A 17,948-nucleotide genomic window follows, 5' to 3' on the forward strand; every position below is an offset into this window, starting at 1 on the left:
ATCGGAATTAAATACTTAATCACAATGCCGACTCAAGTATAAGAAGACTGGCTCTTCTTTCTGTCTATGTTTTGAACCATTCCTGTGACACTAGTTATAGATTCTGATGCTTCACTTCAGGTTTACTGTATCCCTCTGACCTCCTTATTGACGATGAAACACAGAAATTGCTTCGGACGTAAATACAAAAGGCACAATGCAGACTTAAGTACAAGAAAAGTGACTCTTCTTACTGGCTATTATTTGAACCATTTATGTGACACTAGTTATAGATTCCGATGCTTCACTTCAGGTTTAATGTATCCCTCTGACCTTCTTATTGTCGATGAAACACAGAAATTGAATCGGAATTAAATACAAGAGGCACAATGCCGACTTAAGTACAAGAAAACTGACTCTTCTTACTTTCTATGTTTTGAACCATTCCTGTGACACTAGTTATAGATTCCGATACTTCACTTCAGGTTCACTGTATCCCTCTGACCTTCTTATTGACGATGAAACAGAGACATTGCATCGGAATGAAATACAAAAGGCATAATGCCGACTTAAGTAGAAGAAAACTGACTCTTCTTACTGTCTATGTTTTGAACCATTCCTGTGACACTAGTTATAGATTCCGATGCATCACTTCCGGTTTACTGTAACCCTCTTACCTTCTTATTGACGATGAAATACAGAAATTGCATTGGAATTAAATACAAAAGGCACTATGCCGACTTGAGTACAAGAAAACTGACTCTACTTACTGTCTATGTTTTGAACCATTCCTGTGACACTAGTTATGGATTTCGATGCTTCACGTCAGATTTACTGTATCCCTCTGACCTTCTTATTGACGATGAAACATAGAAATTGCATCGGAATTAAATACAAAAGGCACAATGCCGACTCAAGTACAAGAAGACTGGCTCTTCTTACTGTCTATGCTCTGAAACTCTCCTGTGAGACCGGTTTTAGATTCCGATGCTTGACTTCAGGTTTACTGTATCCCTTGGATCGTCGTATTGACGACGAAACAGAAATTGCATCGGAATTAAATCGAAAAGGCACAATGCCGACTCAAGTACAAGAAGACTGACTCTTCCTACTGTCTATGCTTTGAACCATTCCTGTGACACTAGTTATAGATTCCGATTCTTCCCTTCAGGTTTACTGTAACTCTCTGACCTTCTTATTGACGATGAAACATAGAAATTGCATCGGAATTAAATAGAAAAGGCACATTCCGACTCAAGTACAAGACGACTGGCTCTTCTTACTGTCTATGTTTTGAACCGTTCCTGTGACACTAGTTATAGAATCCGATGCTTCACTTCAGGTTAACTATATCCCTCTGACCTTCATATTGACAATGAAACACAGAAATTGCATCGGAATTAAATAGAAAAAGCACAATGCCGACTTAAGTACAAGAAAACTGACTTTTCTTACTGTCTAAGCTTTGAACCATTCCCGTGACACTAGTTATAGATTCCGATGCTTCACTTCAGGTTTACTGTATCCCTATGACCTTCTTATTGACGATGAAACACAGGAATATCATCGGAATTAAATACAAAAGGCACAATGCCGACTTAAGTACAAGAAGACTAACACTTCTTACTGTCTATGTTTTGAACCATTCCAGTGACACTAGTTATAGATTCCGATGCTTCACTTAAGGTTTACTGTATCCCTCTGACTTTCTTATTGACGATGAAGCACAGAAATTGCATCGGAATTATATACTTAGGCACAATGCCGACTGAAGTACAAGAAGACTGGCTCTTCTTTCTGTCTATGTTTTGAACCATTCATGTGACACTAGTTATAGATTCCGATGCTTCACTTCAGTTTTACTGTATCCCTCTGACCTTCACATTGACGATGAAACACAGAAATTGCATGGGAATTAAATACAAGAGGCACAATGCCGACTTAAGTACAAGAAAACTGACTCTTCTTACTGTCTATGTTTTGAACCATTCCTGTGACACTAGTTACAGATTCCGATGCTTCACTTCAGGTTCACTGTAGCCCTCTGACCTTCTTAATGACGATGAAACACAGACATTGCATCGGAATGAAATACAAAAGGCACAATGCCGACTTAAGTAGAAGATAACTGACTCTTCTTACTGTCTATGTTTTGAACCTTTCCTGTGACACTAGTTATAGATTCCGAAGCATCACTTCAGGTTTCCAGTATCCCTCTGACCATTCTTATTGACGATGAAACACAGAAATTGCATCGGAATTAAATACAAAAGGCACAATGCCGACTTGAGTACAAGAGAACTGACTCTTCTTACTGTCTATGTGTTGAGCAATTCCTGTGACACTAGTTACTCATTCCGAAGCTCCACTTCAGGTTTTCTGTATCCCTGTGACCTTCTTATTGACGAAGAAACACAGAAATTGCATCGGAATTATATACAAAAGGCACAATGCCGAATTAAGTACAAGAAAACTGACTCTTCTTACTGTCTATGTTTTGAACCGTTCCAGTGACACTAGTTATAGATTCCGATGCTTCACTTCAGGTTTACTGTAAGCCTCTCACCTTCTTATTGACGATAAAACACAGAAATTGCATCGGCATTAAATACAAAAGGCACAATGCTGACTTAGGTACAAGAAAACTGACTCTTCTTACTGTCTATGTATTGAACCATTGATGTGACACTAGTTATGCATTACGATGCTTCACCTCAGGTTTACTGTATCTCTCTGACCTTCTTATTGACGATGAAACACAGAAATTGCTTCGGATTTAAATACAAAAGGCACAATGCCGAATTATGTACAAGAAAACTTACTCTTTTTACTGTCTATGATTTGAACCATTCCTGTGACACTAGTTATACATTCCGATGCTTCAATTCAGGTTTAATGTATCCCTTGAACCTTCGTATTGACGATGAAACACAGGAATTGCATCGGAATTTAATACAAAAGGCACAATTCCGACTTAAGTACAAGAAGACTGACTGTTCTTACTGTCTATGTTTTGAACCGTTCCAGTGACACTAGTTATAGATTCCGATGCTTCACTTCAGGTTTACTGTCTCCCTATTACCTTCTTATTGACGATGAAACACAGAAATTGCATCGGCATTGAATACCAAAGGCACAATGCCGACTTAAGTACAAGAAAAGTGACTTCTCTTACTGTCTAAGCTTTGAACCATTCCTGTGACACTAGTTATAGATTCCGATGCTTCACTTCAGGTTTACTGTATCCCTATGACCTTCTTATTGACGATAAAAAACAGAAATTGCATCGGCATTAAATACAAAAGGCTCAATGCTTACTTAGGTACAAGAAAACTGACTCTTCTTACTGTCTATCTTTTGAACCATTCATGTGACGCTAGTTATACATTACGATGCTTCACTTCAGGTTTACTGTATCTCTCTCACCTTCTTATTGACGATGAAACACAGAAATTGCATCGGAATTAAATACAAAAGGCACAATGCTGAGATAAGTACAAGAAATCTGACTCTTCTTAATGTCTATGCTCTGAAACTCTATTGTGAGACCGGTTGTAGATTCCAATGCTTCACTTCAGGTATACTGTATCCCTTGGATCGTCGTATTGACGATGAAACAATGGAATTGCATCGGAATTTAATACAAAAGGCACAATGCCGACTTAAGTACAAGAAGACTGACTGTTCTTACTGTCTGTGTTTTGAACCGTTCCAGTGACACTAGTTATAGATTCCGATGCTTCACTTAAGGTTTACTGTATCCCTCTGACTTTCTTATTGACGCTGTAACACAGAAATTGCATCGGAATTAAATACATAGGCACAATGCCGACTCATGGACAATAAGACTGGCTCCTCTTACTGTCTATGTTTTGAACCATTCCTGTGACACTAGTTATAGATTCCGATTCTTCACTTCAGGTTTACTGTATCCCTCTGACCTCCCTATTGACGATGAAACACAGAAATTGCATCGGAATTAAATACAAAAGGCACAATGCCGACTTAAGTACAAAAAAAGTGACTCTTCTTACTGGCTATGATTTGAACCATTCATGTGACACTAGTTATAGATTCCGATGCTTCACTTCAGGTTTACTGTATCCCTCTGACCTTCTTATTGACGATGAAACACAGAAATTGCATCGGAATTAAATACAAGAGGCACAATGCCGACTTAAGTACAAAAAACTGACTCTTCTTACTTTCTAAGTTTTGAACCATTCCTGTGACACTAGGTATAGATTCCGATGCTTCACTTCAGGTTCACTGTATCCCTCTGACCTTCTTATTGACGATGAAACACAGAAATTGCATCGGAATTGAATACAAAATGTACAATGAAGACTTAAGTACAAGAACACTGACTCTTCTTACTGTCTATGTTTTGAACCATTCGGGTGACACTTGTTATAGATTCCGATGCTTCACTTCAGGTTTACTGTATGCCTCTGACCTTCTTATTGACGATGAAACACAGAATTTGCATCGGAATTAAATACAAAATTCACAATGCCGACTTAAGTACAAGATAACTGACTCTTCTTACTTTCTATGTTTTGAACCATTCCTGTGACACTAGTTATAGATTCCGATGCTTCACTTCAGGTTTACTGTATCCCTATTACCTTCTTATAGACGATGAAACACAGAAATTGCATCGGCATTAAATACAAAAGGCACAATGCTGACTTAAGTACAAGAAAACTGACTCTTCTTACTGTCTATGCTTTGAACCATTCATGTGACACTAGCTATAGATTACGATGCTTCACTTCAGGTTTACTGTATCTCTCTGACCTTCTTATTGACGATGAAACACAGAAATTGCATCGGAATTAAATACAAAAGGCACAATGCCGACTCAAGTACAAGAAGACTGGCTCTTCTTACTGTCTATGCTCTGAAACTCTCCTGTGAGACCGGTTTTAGATTCCGATGCTTCACTTCAGGTTTACTGTATCCCTTGGATCGTCGTATTGACGACGAAACAGAAATTGCAACGGAATTAAATCGAAAAGGCACAATGCCGACTTAAGTACAAGAAAACTGACTTTTCTTACTGTCTATGTTTTGAACCATTCCCGTAACACTAGTTATAGATTCCGATGCTTCACTTCAGGTTTACTGTATCCCTCTGACCTTCTTACTGATGATGAAACACAGAAATTGCATCGGAAGTAAATACAAATGGCACAATGTAGAATGAAGTACAAGAAAACTGACTCTTCTTACTGTCTATATTTTGAACCATTCCTGTGACACTAGTTATACATTCCGATGCTTCACTTCAGGTTTACTGTATCCCTTGGACCTTCTTATTGACGATGAAACACAGGAATTGCATCGGAATTAAATACAAAAGGCACAATGCCGACTTAAGTACAAGAAGACTAACACTTCTTACTGTCTATGTTTTGAACCATGCCAGTGACACTAGTTATAGATTCCGATGCTTCACTTAAGGTTTACTGTATCCCTCTGACTTTCTTATTGACGATGAAGCACAGAAATTGCATCGGAATTAAATACAAAAGGCACAATGCCGACTTAAGTACAAGAAAAGTGACTATTCTTACTAGCTATGATTTGAACCATTCATGTGACACTAGTTATAGATTCCGATGCTTCACTTCAGTTTTACTGTATCCCTCTGACCTTCACATTGACGATGAAACACAGAAATTGCATGGGAATTAAATACAAGAGGCACAATGCCGTCTTAAGTACAAGAAAACTGACTCTTATTACTTTCTATGTTTTGAACCATTCCTGTGACTCTAGTTATAGATTCCGATGCTTCACTTCAGGTTCACTGTATCCTTCTGACCTTCTTAATGACCATGAAACACAGACATTGCATCGGAATGAAATATAAAGGGCACAATGCCGACTCAAGTACAAGAAGACTGGCTCTTCTTTCTGTCTACGTTTTGAACCATTCATGTGACACTAGTTATAGATTCCGAAGGTTGACTTCAGGTTTCCTGTATCCCTCTGACCTCCTTATTGACGATGAAACACAGAAATTGCATCAGAATTAAATACAAAAGGCACAATGCCGACTTAAGTACAAGAAAAGTGACTCTTCTTACTAGCTATGATTTGAACCATTCATGTGACACTAGTTATAGATTCCGATGCTTCACTTCAGTTTTACTGTATCCCTCTGACCTTCACATTGACGATGAAACACAGAAATTGCATGGGAATTAAATACAAGAGGCACAATGCCGTCTTAAGTACAAGAAAACTGACTCTTATTACTTTCTATGTTTTGAACCATTCCTGTGACTCTAGTTATAGATTCCGATGCTTCACTTCAGGTTCACTGTATCCTTCTGACCTTCTTAATGACGATGAAACACAGACATTGCATCGGAATGAAATACAAAAGGCACAATGCCGACTTAAGTAGAAGATAACTGACTCTTCTTACTGTCTATGTTTTGAACCTTTCCTGTGACATTAGTTATAGATTCCGATGCATCACGTCAGGTTTCCAGTATCCCTCTGACCATTTTTATTGACGATGAAACACAGAAATTGCATCGGAATTAAATACAAAAGGCACAATGCCGACTTGAGTACAAGAGAACTGACTCTTCTCACTGTCTATGTTTTGAGCAATTCCTGTGACACTAGTTACTCATTCCGATGCTTCACTTCAGGTTTACTGTATCCCTATTACCTTCTTATTGACGATGAAACACAGAAATTGCATCGGCATTAAATACCAAAGGCACAATGCTGACTTAAGTACAAGAAAACTGACTCTTCTTACTGTTTATGTTTTGAACCATTCATGTGACACTAGCTATAGATTACGATGCTTCACTTCAGGTTTACTGTATCTCTCTGACCTTCTTATTGACGATGAAACACAGAAATTGCATCGGAACTAAATACAAAAGGCACAATGCCGACTCAAGTACAAGAAGACTGGCTCTTCTTACTGTCCATGCTCTGAAACTCTCCTGTGACACCGGTTTTAGATTCCGATGCTTCACTTCAGGTTAACTGTATCCCTTGGATCGTCGTATTGACGACGAAACAGAAATTGCATCGGAATTAAGTCGAAAAGGCACAATGCCGACTTAAGTACAAGAAAACTGAATCTTCTTACTGTCTATGTTTTGAGCAATTCCTGAGACACTAGTTATGGATTTCGATGCTTCACTTCAGCTTTACTGTATCGCTCTGACCTTCTTATTGACGATGAAACACAGAAATTGCATCGGAATTAAATACATAAGGCACAATGCCGAATTAAGTACAAGAAAACTGAGTCTTCTTACTGTCTATGCTTTGTACCATTCCTGTGACACCAGTTATAGATTCCGATGCTTCACTTTTGGTTTACTGTACCCCTCTGACCTTCTTATTGACGATGAAACACAGAAATTGCATCGGAATTAAATACAAAAGGCACAATGCCGACTTAAGTACAAAAAGACTGACACTTCTTACTGTCTATGTTTTGAATCATTGATGTGACACTAGTTATAGTTTCCTATGCTTCACTTAAGGTTTACTGTATCCCTCTGACCTTATTGACGTTGAAACACAGACATTGCATCGGAATTAAATACAAAAGGCGCAATGCCGGTTCAAGTACAAGAAGACTGGCTCTTCCTACTGTCTATGTTTTGAACCATTCCTGTGACACTAGTTATAGATTCCGATGCTTCACTTCAGGTTTACTGCATCCCTCTGACCTTCTTATTGACGATGAAACACAGAAATTGCATCGGAATTAAATTCATAGGCACAATGCCGCCTCAAGTACAAGAAGACTTACAATTCCTACTGTCTATGATTTGAACCATTCCTGAGACACTAGTTATAGATTCCTATGCTTCACTTTAGGTTAACTGTATGCCTCTGACCTTCTTATTGACGATGAAACACAGTAATTGCATCGGAATTAAATAGAAAAAGCACAATGCCAACTTAAGTACAAGAAATCTGACTTTTCTTACTGTCTATCTTTTGAACCATTCCTGTGACACTAGTTATACATTCCGATGCTTCACTTCAGGTTTACTGTATCCCTTGGACCTTCTTATTGACGATGAAACACTGGAATTGCATCGGAATTAAATAAAAATGGCACAATGCCGACTTAAGTTTAAGAAGACTAACTCTTCTTACTGTCTATGTTTTGAACCATTCCAGTGACACTAGTTATAGATTCCGAAGCTTCACTTCAGGTTTCCTGTATTCCTCTGACCTCCTTATTGACGATGAAACACAGAAATTGCATCGGAATTAAATACAAAAGGCAGAATGCCGACTTAAGAACAAGAAAAGTGACTCTTCTTACTGGCTATGATTTGAACCATTCATTTGACACTAGTTATAGATTTCGATTCTCTACTTCAGGTTTACTGTATCCCTCTGACCCTCACATTGACGATGAAACACAGAAATTGCATGGGAATTAAATACAAGAGGCACAATACCTACTTAAGTACAAGAAAACTGATTCTTCTTACTTTCTATGTTTTGAACCATTCCTGTGACACTAGTTATAGATTCCGATGCTTCACTTCAGGTTCACTGTATCCCTCTGACCTTCATATTGATGTTGAAACACAGAAATTGCATCGGAATTAAATACGAAAGGCACAATGCAGACTTAAGTACAAAAATACTGACTCTTCTTACTGTCTATGCTTTGAACCATTCGTGTGACACTAGTTATAGATTCCGATGCTTTACTTCAGGTTTACTCTATGCCTCTGACCTTCTTATTGACGATGAAACACAGAATTTGCATCGGAATTAAATACAAAAGGCACAATGCCGACTTAAGTACAAGAAAACTGACTCTTCTTACTGTCTAAGTTTTGAACCATTCATGTGATACTAGTTATAGATTCCGATGCTTCACTTCAGCTTTACTGTATCGCTCTGACCTTCTTATTGACGATGAAACGCAGAAATTGCATCGGAATTAAATACAAAAGGCACAATGCCGAATTAAGTACACGAAAACTGACTCTTCTTACTGTCTATGCTTTGTACCTTTCCGGTGACACCAGTTATAGATTCCGATGCTTCACTTCAGGTTTACTGTACCCCTCTGACCTTCGTATTGACGATGAAACACAGAAATTGCATCGGAATTAAATACAAAAGGCACAATGCCGACTTAAGTACAAAAAGACTGACTCTTCTTACAGTCTATGTTTTGAATCATTGATATGACACTAGTTATAGATTCCTATGCTTCACTTAAGGTTTACTGTATCCCTCTGACCTTATTGACGATGAAACACAGAAATTGCATCGGAATTAAATACAAAAGGCACAATGCCGGTTCATGTACAAGAAGACTGGCTCTTCCTACTGTCTATGTTTTGAACCATTCCTGTGACACTAGTTATAGATTCCGAAGCTTCACTTCAGGTTTCCTGTATCCCTCTGACCTCCTTATTGACGATGAAACACAGAAGTTGCATCGGAATTAAATACAAAAGGCACAATGCCGACTTAAGAACAAGAAAAGTGACTCTTCTTACTGGCTATGATTTGAACCATTCATTTGATACTAGTTATAGATTCCGATGCTCTACTTCAGGTTTACTGTATCCCTCTGACCCTCACATTGACGATGAAACACAGAAATTGCATGGGAATTAAATACAAGAGGCACAATGCCGACTTAAGTACAAGAAAACTGATTCTTCTTACTTGCTATGTTTTGAACCATTCCTGTGACACTATTTATAGATTCCGATGCTTCACTTCAGGTTCACTGTATCCCTCTGACCTTCTTATTGATGTTGAAACACAGAAATTGCATCGGAATTAAATACAAAAGGCACAATGCAGACGTAAGTACGAGAAAACTGACTCTTCTTACTGTCTATGCTTTGAACCATTCGTGTGACACTAGTTGTAGATTCCGATGCTTTACTTCAGGTTTACTCTATGCCTCTGACCTTCTTATTGACGATGAAACACAGAATTTGCATCGGAATTAAATACAAAAGGCACAATGCCGACTTAAGTACAAGAAAACTGACTCTTCTTACTGTCTATGTTTTGAACCATTCATGTGATACTAGTTATAGATTCCGATGCTTCACTTCTGGTTTACTGTATGCCTCTGACCTTCTTATTGACCATGAAACACAGAAATTGCATCGTAATTAAATACAAAAGGCACAATGCCGACTTAAGTACAAGAAAACTGACTCTTCTTACAGTCTTTGTTTTGAACCATTCCTGTGACTCTTGTTATAGATTCCGATGCTTCACTTCAGGTTTACTGTATCCCTGTGACCTTGTTATGGACCATGAAACCCAGATATTGCATCGGAATTAAATTCAAGTGGCACAATGCCGACTTAAGTACAAGATAACTGACTCTTCTTACTGTCTATGTTTTGAACCATTCATGTGACACTAGTTATAGATTCCGGTGCTTTACTCCAGGTTTACTGTATCCCTCTGACCTTCTTATTGACGATGAAACACAGAGATTGCATCGGAATTAAATACAAAAGGCACAATGCCGATTTAAGTACAAGAAAACTGACTCTTCTTACTGTCTATGCTTTGAACCGTTCTTGTGACACTAGTTATAGATTCCGATGCTTCACTTCAGGTTTACTGTATCCTCTGACCTTCTTATTGACGATGAAACACAGAAATTGCATCGGAATATAATACAAAATGGACAATGCAGACTTAAGACAAAGAAAACTGACTCTTCTTACTGTCTATGTTTTGAACGATTCCTGTGACACTAGTTATAGATTCCGATGCTTCACTTCAGGTTTATTGTATCCCTCTGGCCTTCTTATTGTCGATGAAACATAGAAATTGCATCGGATTAAATACAAATGGCACAATGCCGTCTTAAGTACAAGAAAACTGACTCCTCTTACTGTCTGTGTTTAGAACCACTCCTGTGACACTAGTTATAGTTTCCGATGCCTCACTTTAGGTTTACTGTATGCCTCTGACCTTCTTTTTGACGATGAAACACAGAAATTGCATCGGAATTCAATACAAAAGGGACAATGCCGACTTAAGTACAAAAAAACTGACTCTTCTTACTGTCTATGTTTTGAACCATTCCTGTGACACTAGTTATAGATTCCGATGCTTCACTTCAGGTTTACTGTATCCCTCTGACCTTCTTATTGACGATGAAACACAGAATTTGCATCGGAATTAAATACAAAAGGTACAATGCCGACTTAAGTACAAGAAAACTAACTCTTCTTACTGTGTATGTTTTGAACCATTCATGTGACACTCGTTATAGGTTCCGATGCCTTACTTCAGGTTTACCGTATCCCTCTGACATTCTTATTGACGATAAAACACAGAAATAGCTACGGAATTAAATACAAAAGGCACAATGCCGTCTTAAGTACATGAAAACTGACTCTTCTTACTGTCTATGTTTTGAACAATTCCTGTGACACTAATTATAGGTTCCGATACTTCACATCAGGTTTGCTGTATCCCTCTGACCTTCTTATTGACGATGGAACACAGAAATTGCATCGGATTAAATACAAATGGCACAATGCCGTCTTAAGTACAAGAAAACTGACTCTTCTTACTGTCTGTGTTTAGAACCACTCCTGTGACACTACTTATAGATTCCGATGCCTCACTTTAGGTTTACTGTATGCCTCTGACCTTCTTTTTGACGATGAAACACAGAAATTGCATCGGAATTAAATACAAAAGGGACAATGCCAACTTAAGTACAAGGAAACTGACTCTTCTTACTGTCTATGTTTTGAACCATTCCTGTGACACTAGATATAGATTCCGATGCTTCACTTCAGGTTTACTGTATCCCTCTGACCTTCTTATTGACGATGAAACACAGAATTTGCATCGAATTAAATACAAAAGGTACAATGCCGACTTAAGTACAAGAAAACTAACTCTTCTTACTGTGTATGTTTTGAACCATTCATGTGACACTCGTTATAGATTCCGATGCTTTACTTCAGGTTTACCGTATCCCTCTGACATTCTTATTGACGATAAAACACAGAAATAGCTACGGAATTAAATACAAAAGGCACAATGCAGACATAAGTACAAGATAACTGACTCTTCTTACTGTCTGTGTTTTTACCCATTCCTGTGACACTAGTTATAGATTGCGATGCTTCACTTCAGGTTCAGTATATCCCTCTGACCTTCTTATTGACGCTGAAACACTGAAGTTGCATCGGAATTAAATACAAAATGCACAATGCCGACCTAAGTAAAAGAAAACTGACTCTTCTTACTGTCTATGATTTGAACCATTCCTGTGACACTAGTTACGGATTCCGATACTTCACTTCAAGTTTACTGTATGCCTCTGACCTTCATATTGACGATGAAAAACCGAAATTGCATCGGAATTAAACACAAAAGGCACAATGCCGACTTAAGTACAAGAAAACTGACCCTTCCTACTGTTTATGTTTTGAACCATTCATGTGATACTAGTTATCGATTCCGATGCTTCACTTCAGCTTTACTGTATCGCTCTGACCTTCTTATTGACGATGAAACACAGAAATTGCATCGGAATTAAATACAAAAGGCACAATAACGAAATAAGTACAAGAAAACTGACTCTTCTTACTGTCTATGCTTTGTACCATTCCTGTGACACCAGTTATAGATTCCGTTGCGTTACTTCAGATTTACTGTACCCCTCTGACCTTCTTATTGACGATGAAACACAGAAATTGCATCGGAATTAAATACAAATGCACAATGCCGACTTAAGCACAAAAAGACTGACTCTTCTTACTGTCTATGTTTTAACCATTCCTGTGACACTAGTTATAGATTCCGATGCATCACTTCAGGTTTACTGTATCATTTGGACCTTCTTATTGACGATGAAACACAGAAATTGCATCGGAATTAAATACAAAAGGGACAATGCCAACTTAAGTACAAGGAAACTGACTCTTCTTACTGTCTATGTTTTGAACCATTCCTGTGACACTAGATATAGATTCCGATGCTTCACTTCAGGTTTACTGTATCCCTCTGACCTTCTTATTGACGATGAAACACAGAATTTGCATCGAATTAAATACAAAAGGTACAATGCCGACTTAAGTACAAGAAAACTAACTCTTCTTACTGTGTATGTTTTGAATCATTGATGTGACACTAGTTATAGATTCCTATGTTTCACTTAAGGTTTACTGTATCCCTCTGACCTTATTGACGATGAAACACAGACATTGCATCGGAATTAAATACAAAAGGCACAGTGCCGGTTCAAGTACAAGAAGACTGGCTCTTCCTACTGTCTATGTTTTGAACCATTCCTGTGACACTAGTTATAGATTCCGATGCTTCACTTCAGGTTTACTGTATCCCTCTGACCTTCTTATTGACGATGAAACACAGAAATTGCATCGGAATTAAATTCATAGGCACAATGCCGACTCAAGTAAAGGAAGACTTACTATTCCTACTGTCTATGATTTGAACCATTCCTGTGACACTAGTTATAGATTCCTATGCTCCACTTTAGGTTAACTGTATCCCTCTGACCTTCTTCTTGACGATGAAACACAGTAATTGCATCGGAATTAAATAGAAAAAGCACAATGCCGACTTTAGTACAAGAAAACTGACTTTTCTTACTGTCTATGTTTTGAACCATTCCCGTGACACTAGTTATAGATTCCGATGCTTCACTTAAGGTTTACTGTATACCTCTGACCTTCTAATTGACGATGAAACACAGAATTTGCATTGGAATTAAATACAAAAGGCACAATGTAGAATTAGGTACAAGAAAACTGACTCATCTTACTGTCTATGTTTTGAACCATTCCTGTGACACTAGTTATACATTCCGATACTTCACTTCAGGTTTACTGTATCCCTTGGACCTTCTTATTGACGATGAAACACTGGAATTGCATCGGAATTAAATAAAAATGGTACAATGCCGACTTAAGTACAAGAAGACTAACTCTTCTTACTGTCTATGCTTTGAACCATTCCAGTGACACTAGTTATAGATTCCGATGCTTCACTTAAGGTTTACTGTATCCCTCTGACTGTCTTATTGACGCTGAAGCACAGAAATTGCATCGGAATTATATACTTTAGCACAATGCCAACTCAAGTACAAGAAGACTGGCTCTTCTTTCTGTCTATGTTTGAACCATTTCTGTGACTCTAGTTATAAATTCCGAAGCTTCACTTCAGGTTTACTGTATCCCTCTGACCTTCTTATTGACGATGAAACACAGAAATTGCATCGGAATTAAATTCATAGGCACAATGCCGACTCAAGTAAAGGAAGACTTACTATTCCTACTGTCTATGATTTGAACCATTCCTGTGACACTAGTTATAGATTCCTATGCTCCACTTTAGGTTAACTGTATCTCTCTGACCTCCTTATTGACGATGAAACACAGTAATTGCATCGAAATTAAATAGAAAAAGCACAATGCCGACTTAAGTACAAGAAAACTGACTTTTCTTACTGTCTATGTTTTGAACCATTCCCGTGACACTAGTTATAGATTCCGATGCTTCACTTAAGGTTTACTGTACACCTTTGACCTTCTAATTGACGATGAAACACAGAAATTGCATCGGAATTAAATACAAAAGGCACAATGTAGAATTAGGTACAAGAAAACTGACTCTTCTTACTGTCTATGTTTTGAACCATTCCTGTGACACTATTTATACATTCCGATGCTTCACTTCAGGTTTACTGTATGCCTCTGACCTTCTTTTTGACGATGAAACACAGAAATTGCATCGGAATTAAATACAAAATGGACAATGCCGACTTAAGTACAAGAAAACTGACTCTTCTTACTGTCTATGTTTTGAACCATTCCTGTGACACTAGTTATAGATTCCGATGCTTCACTTCAGGTTTACTGTATCCCTCTGACCTTCTTATTGACGATGAAACACAGAATTTGCTTCGGAATTAAATACAAAAGGTACAATGCCGACTTAAGTACAAGAAAAGTAACTCTTCTTACTGTATATGTTTTGAACCATTCATGTGACACTCGTTGTAGGTTCCGATGCTTTACTTCAGGTTTACCGTATCCCTCTGACATTCTTATTGACGATAAAACACAGAAATCGCTACGGAATTAAATACAAAAGGCACAATGCCGTCTTAAGTACATGAAAACTGACTCTTCTTACTGTCTATGTTTTGAACAATTCCTGTGACACTAATTATAGGTTCCGATGCTTCACATCAGGTTTACTGTATCCCTCTGACCTTCTTATTGACGATGGAACACAGAAATTGCATCGGATTAAATACAAATGGCACAATGCCGTCTAAAGTACAAGAAAACTGACTCTTCTTACTGTCTGTGTTTAGAACCACTCCTGTGACACTAGTTATAGATTCCGATGCCTCACTTTAGGTTTACTGTATGCCTCTGACCTTCTTTTTGACGATGAAACACAGAAATTACATCCGAATTAAATACAAAAGGGACAATGCCGACTTAGATGTGTTACATGTGGTTAGATGTGAAATAGGAAATACCCAAATCCCTATTAAACACTTCTCCAACATGAAAAGTGCGGTAGGCTATGACATCTCTTGCATTGAAACCTTCCAAGCCAGTAACATTCTACACTTTGTCACCATTATAACGAACAACAGCAACAGTAATCCAACCTTTACCAGCTTGATGTGTGTCTAATTGGGTAAGTGTAAAATTAATAACACAACCACAAAACACAGATGGACCTTGCAAAATAACCTGGGCTCCTTTGTTAGCAACTCTGATCTCCAGATCGTCTAAGGCCTTGTAAACAGTTTGACGTGAACGTCGATATCTTCTGCTGTAGCGAGGCATCTCAAAACATGCGGTTGCACGCGCTGCTGCTCGCCGACTGACTCTACTTACTGTCTATGTTTTGAACCATTCCTGTGACACTAGTTATGGATTCCGATGGTTCACTTCAGGTTTACTGTATCTCTCTGACCTTCTTATTGACGATGAAACACAAAAATTGCATCGGAATTAAATACAAAAGGCACAACGCCGACTCAAGTACAAGAAGACTGGCTCTTCTTACTGTCTATGCTCTGAAACTCTCCTGTGAGACCGGTTTTAGATTCCGATGCTTGACTTCAGGTTTACTGTATCCCTTGGATCGTCGTATTGACGACGAAACAGAAATTGCATCGGAATTAAATCGAAAAGGCACAATGCCGACTCAAGTACAAGAAGACTGACTCTTCCTACTGTCTATGCTTTGAACCATTCCTGTGACACTAGTTATAGATTCCGATTCTTCCCTTCAGATTTACTGTAACTCTCTGACCTTCTTATTGACGATGAAACATAGAAATTGCATCGGAATTAAATAGAAAAGGCACATTCCGACTCAAGTACAAGACGACTGGCTCTTCTTACTGTCTATGTTTTGAACCGTTCCTGTGACACTAGTTATAGATTCCGATGCTTCACTTCAGGTTAACTATATCCCTCTGACCTTCATATTGACAATGAAACACAGAAATTGCATCGGAATTAAATAGAAAAAGCACAATGCCGACTTAAGTACAAGAAAACTGACTTTTCTTACTGTCTAAGCTTTGAACCATTCCCGTGACACTAGTTATAGATTCCGATGCTTCACTTCAGGTTTACTGTATCCCTATGACCTTCTTATTGACGATGAAACACAGGAATTGCATCGGAATTAAATACAAAAGGCACAATGCCGACTTAAGTACAAGAAGACTAACACTTCTTACTGTCTATGTTTTGAACCATTCCAGTGACACTAGTTATAGATTCCGATGCTTCACTTAAGGTTTACTGTATCCCTCTGACTTTCTTATTGACGATGAAGCACAGAAATTGCACCGGAATTATATACTTAGGCACAATGCCGACTGAAGTACAAGAAGACTGGCTCTTCTTTCTGTCTATGTTTTGAACCATTCATGTGACACTAGTTATAGATTCCGATGCTTCACTTCAGTTTTACTGTATCCCTCTGACCTTCACATTGACGATGAAACACAGAAATTGCATGGGAATTAAATACAAGAGGCACAATGCCGACTTAAGTACAAGAAAACTGACTCTTCTTACTTTCTATGTTTTGAACCATTCCTGTGACACTAGTTATAGATTCCGATGCTTCACTTCAGGTTCACTGTAGCCCTCTGACCTTCTTAATGACGATGAAACACAGACATTGCATCGGAATGAAATACAAAAGGCACAATGCCGACTTAAGTAGAAGATAACTGACTCTTCTTACTGTCTATGTTTTGAACCTTTCCTGTGACACTAGTTATAGATTCCGATGCATCACTTCAGGTTTCCAGTATCCCTCTGACCATTCTTATTGACGATGAAACACAGAAATTGCATCGGAATTAAATACAAAAGGCACAATGCCGACTTGAGTACAAGAGAACTGACTCTTCTTACTGTCTATGTTTTGAGCAATTCCTGTGAGACTAGTTACTCATTCCGAAGCTCCACTTCAGGTTTTCTGTATCCCTGTGACCTTCTTATTGACGAAGAAACACAGAAATTGCATCGGAATTATATACAAAAGGCACAATGCCGAATTAAGTACAAGAAAACTGACTCTTCTTACTGTCTATGTTTTGAACCGTTCCAGTGACACTAGTTATAGATTCCGATGCTTCACTTCAGGTTTACTGTAAGCCTCTCACCTTCTTATTGACGATAAAACACAGAAATTGCATCGGCATTAAATACAAAAGGCACAATGCTGACTTAGGTACAAGAAAACTGACTCTTCTTACTGTCTATGTATTGAACCATTGATGTGACACTAGTTATGCGTTACGATGCTTCACCTCAGGTTTACTGTATCTCTCTGACCTTCTTATTGACGATGAAACACAGAAATTGCTTCGGATTTAAATACAAAAGGCACAATGCCGAATTATGTACAAGAAAACTTACTCTTTT

Source organism: Schistocerca americana, chromosome 3 (genome assembly GCF_021461395.2).
Source record: "Schistocerca americana isolate TAMUIC-IGC-003095 chromosome 3, iqSchAmer2.1, whole genome shotgun sequence".
NCBI classification, from domain to species: Eukaryota; Metazoa; Arthropoda; class Insecta; order Orthoptera; family Acrididae; genus Schistocerca; species Schistocerca americana.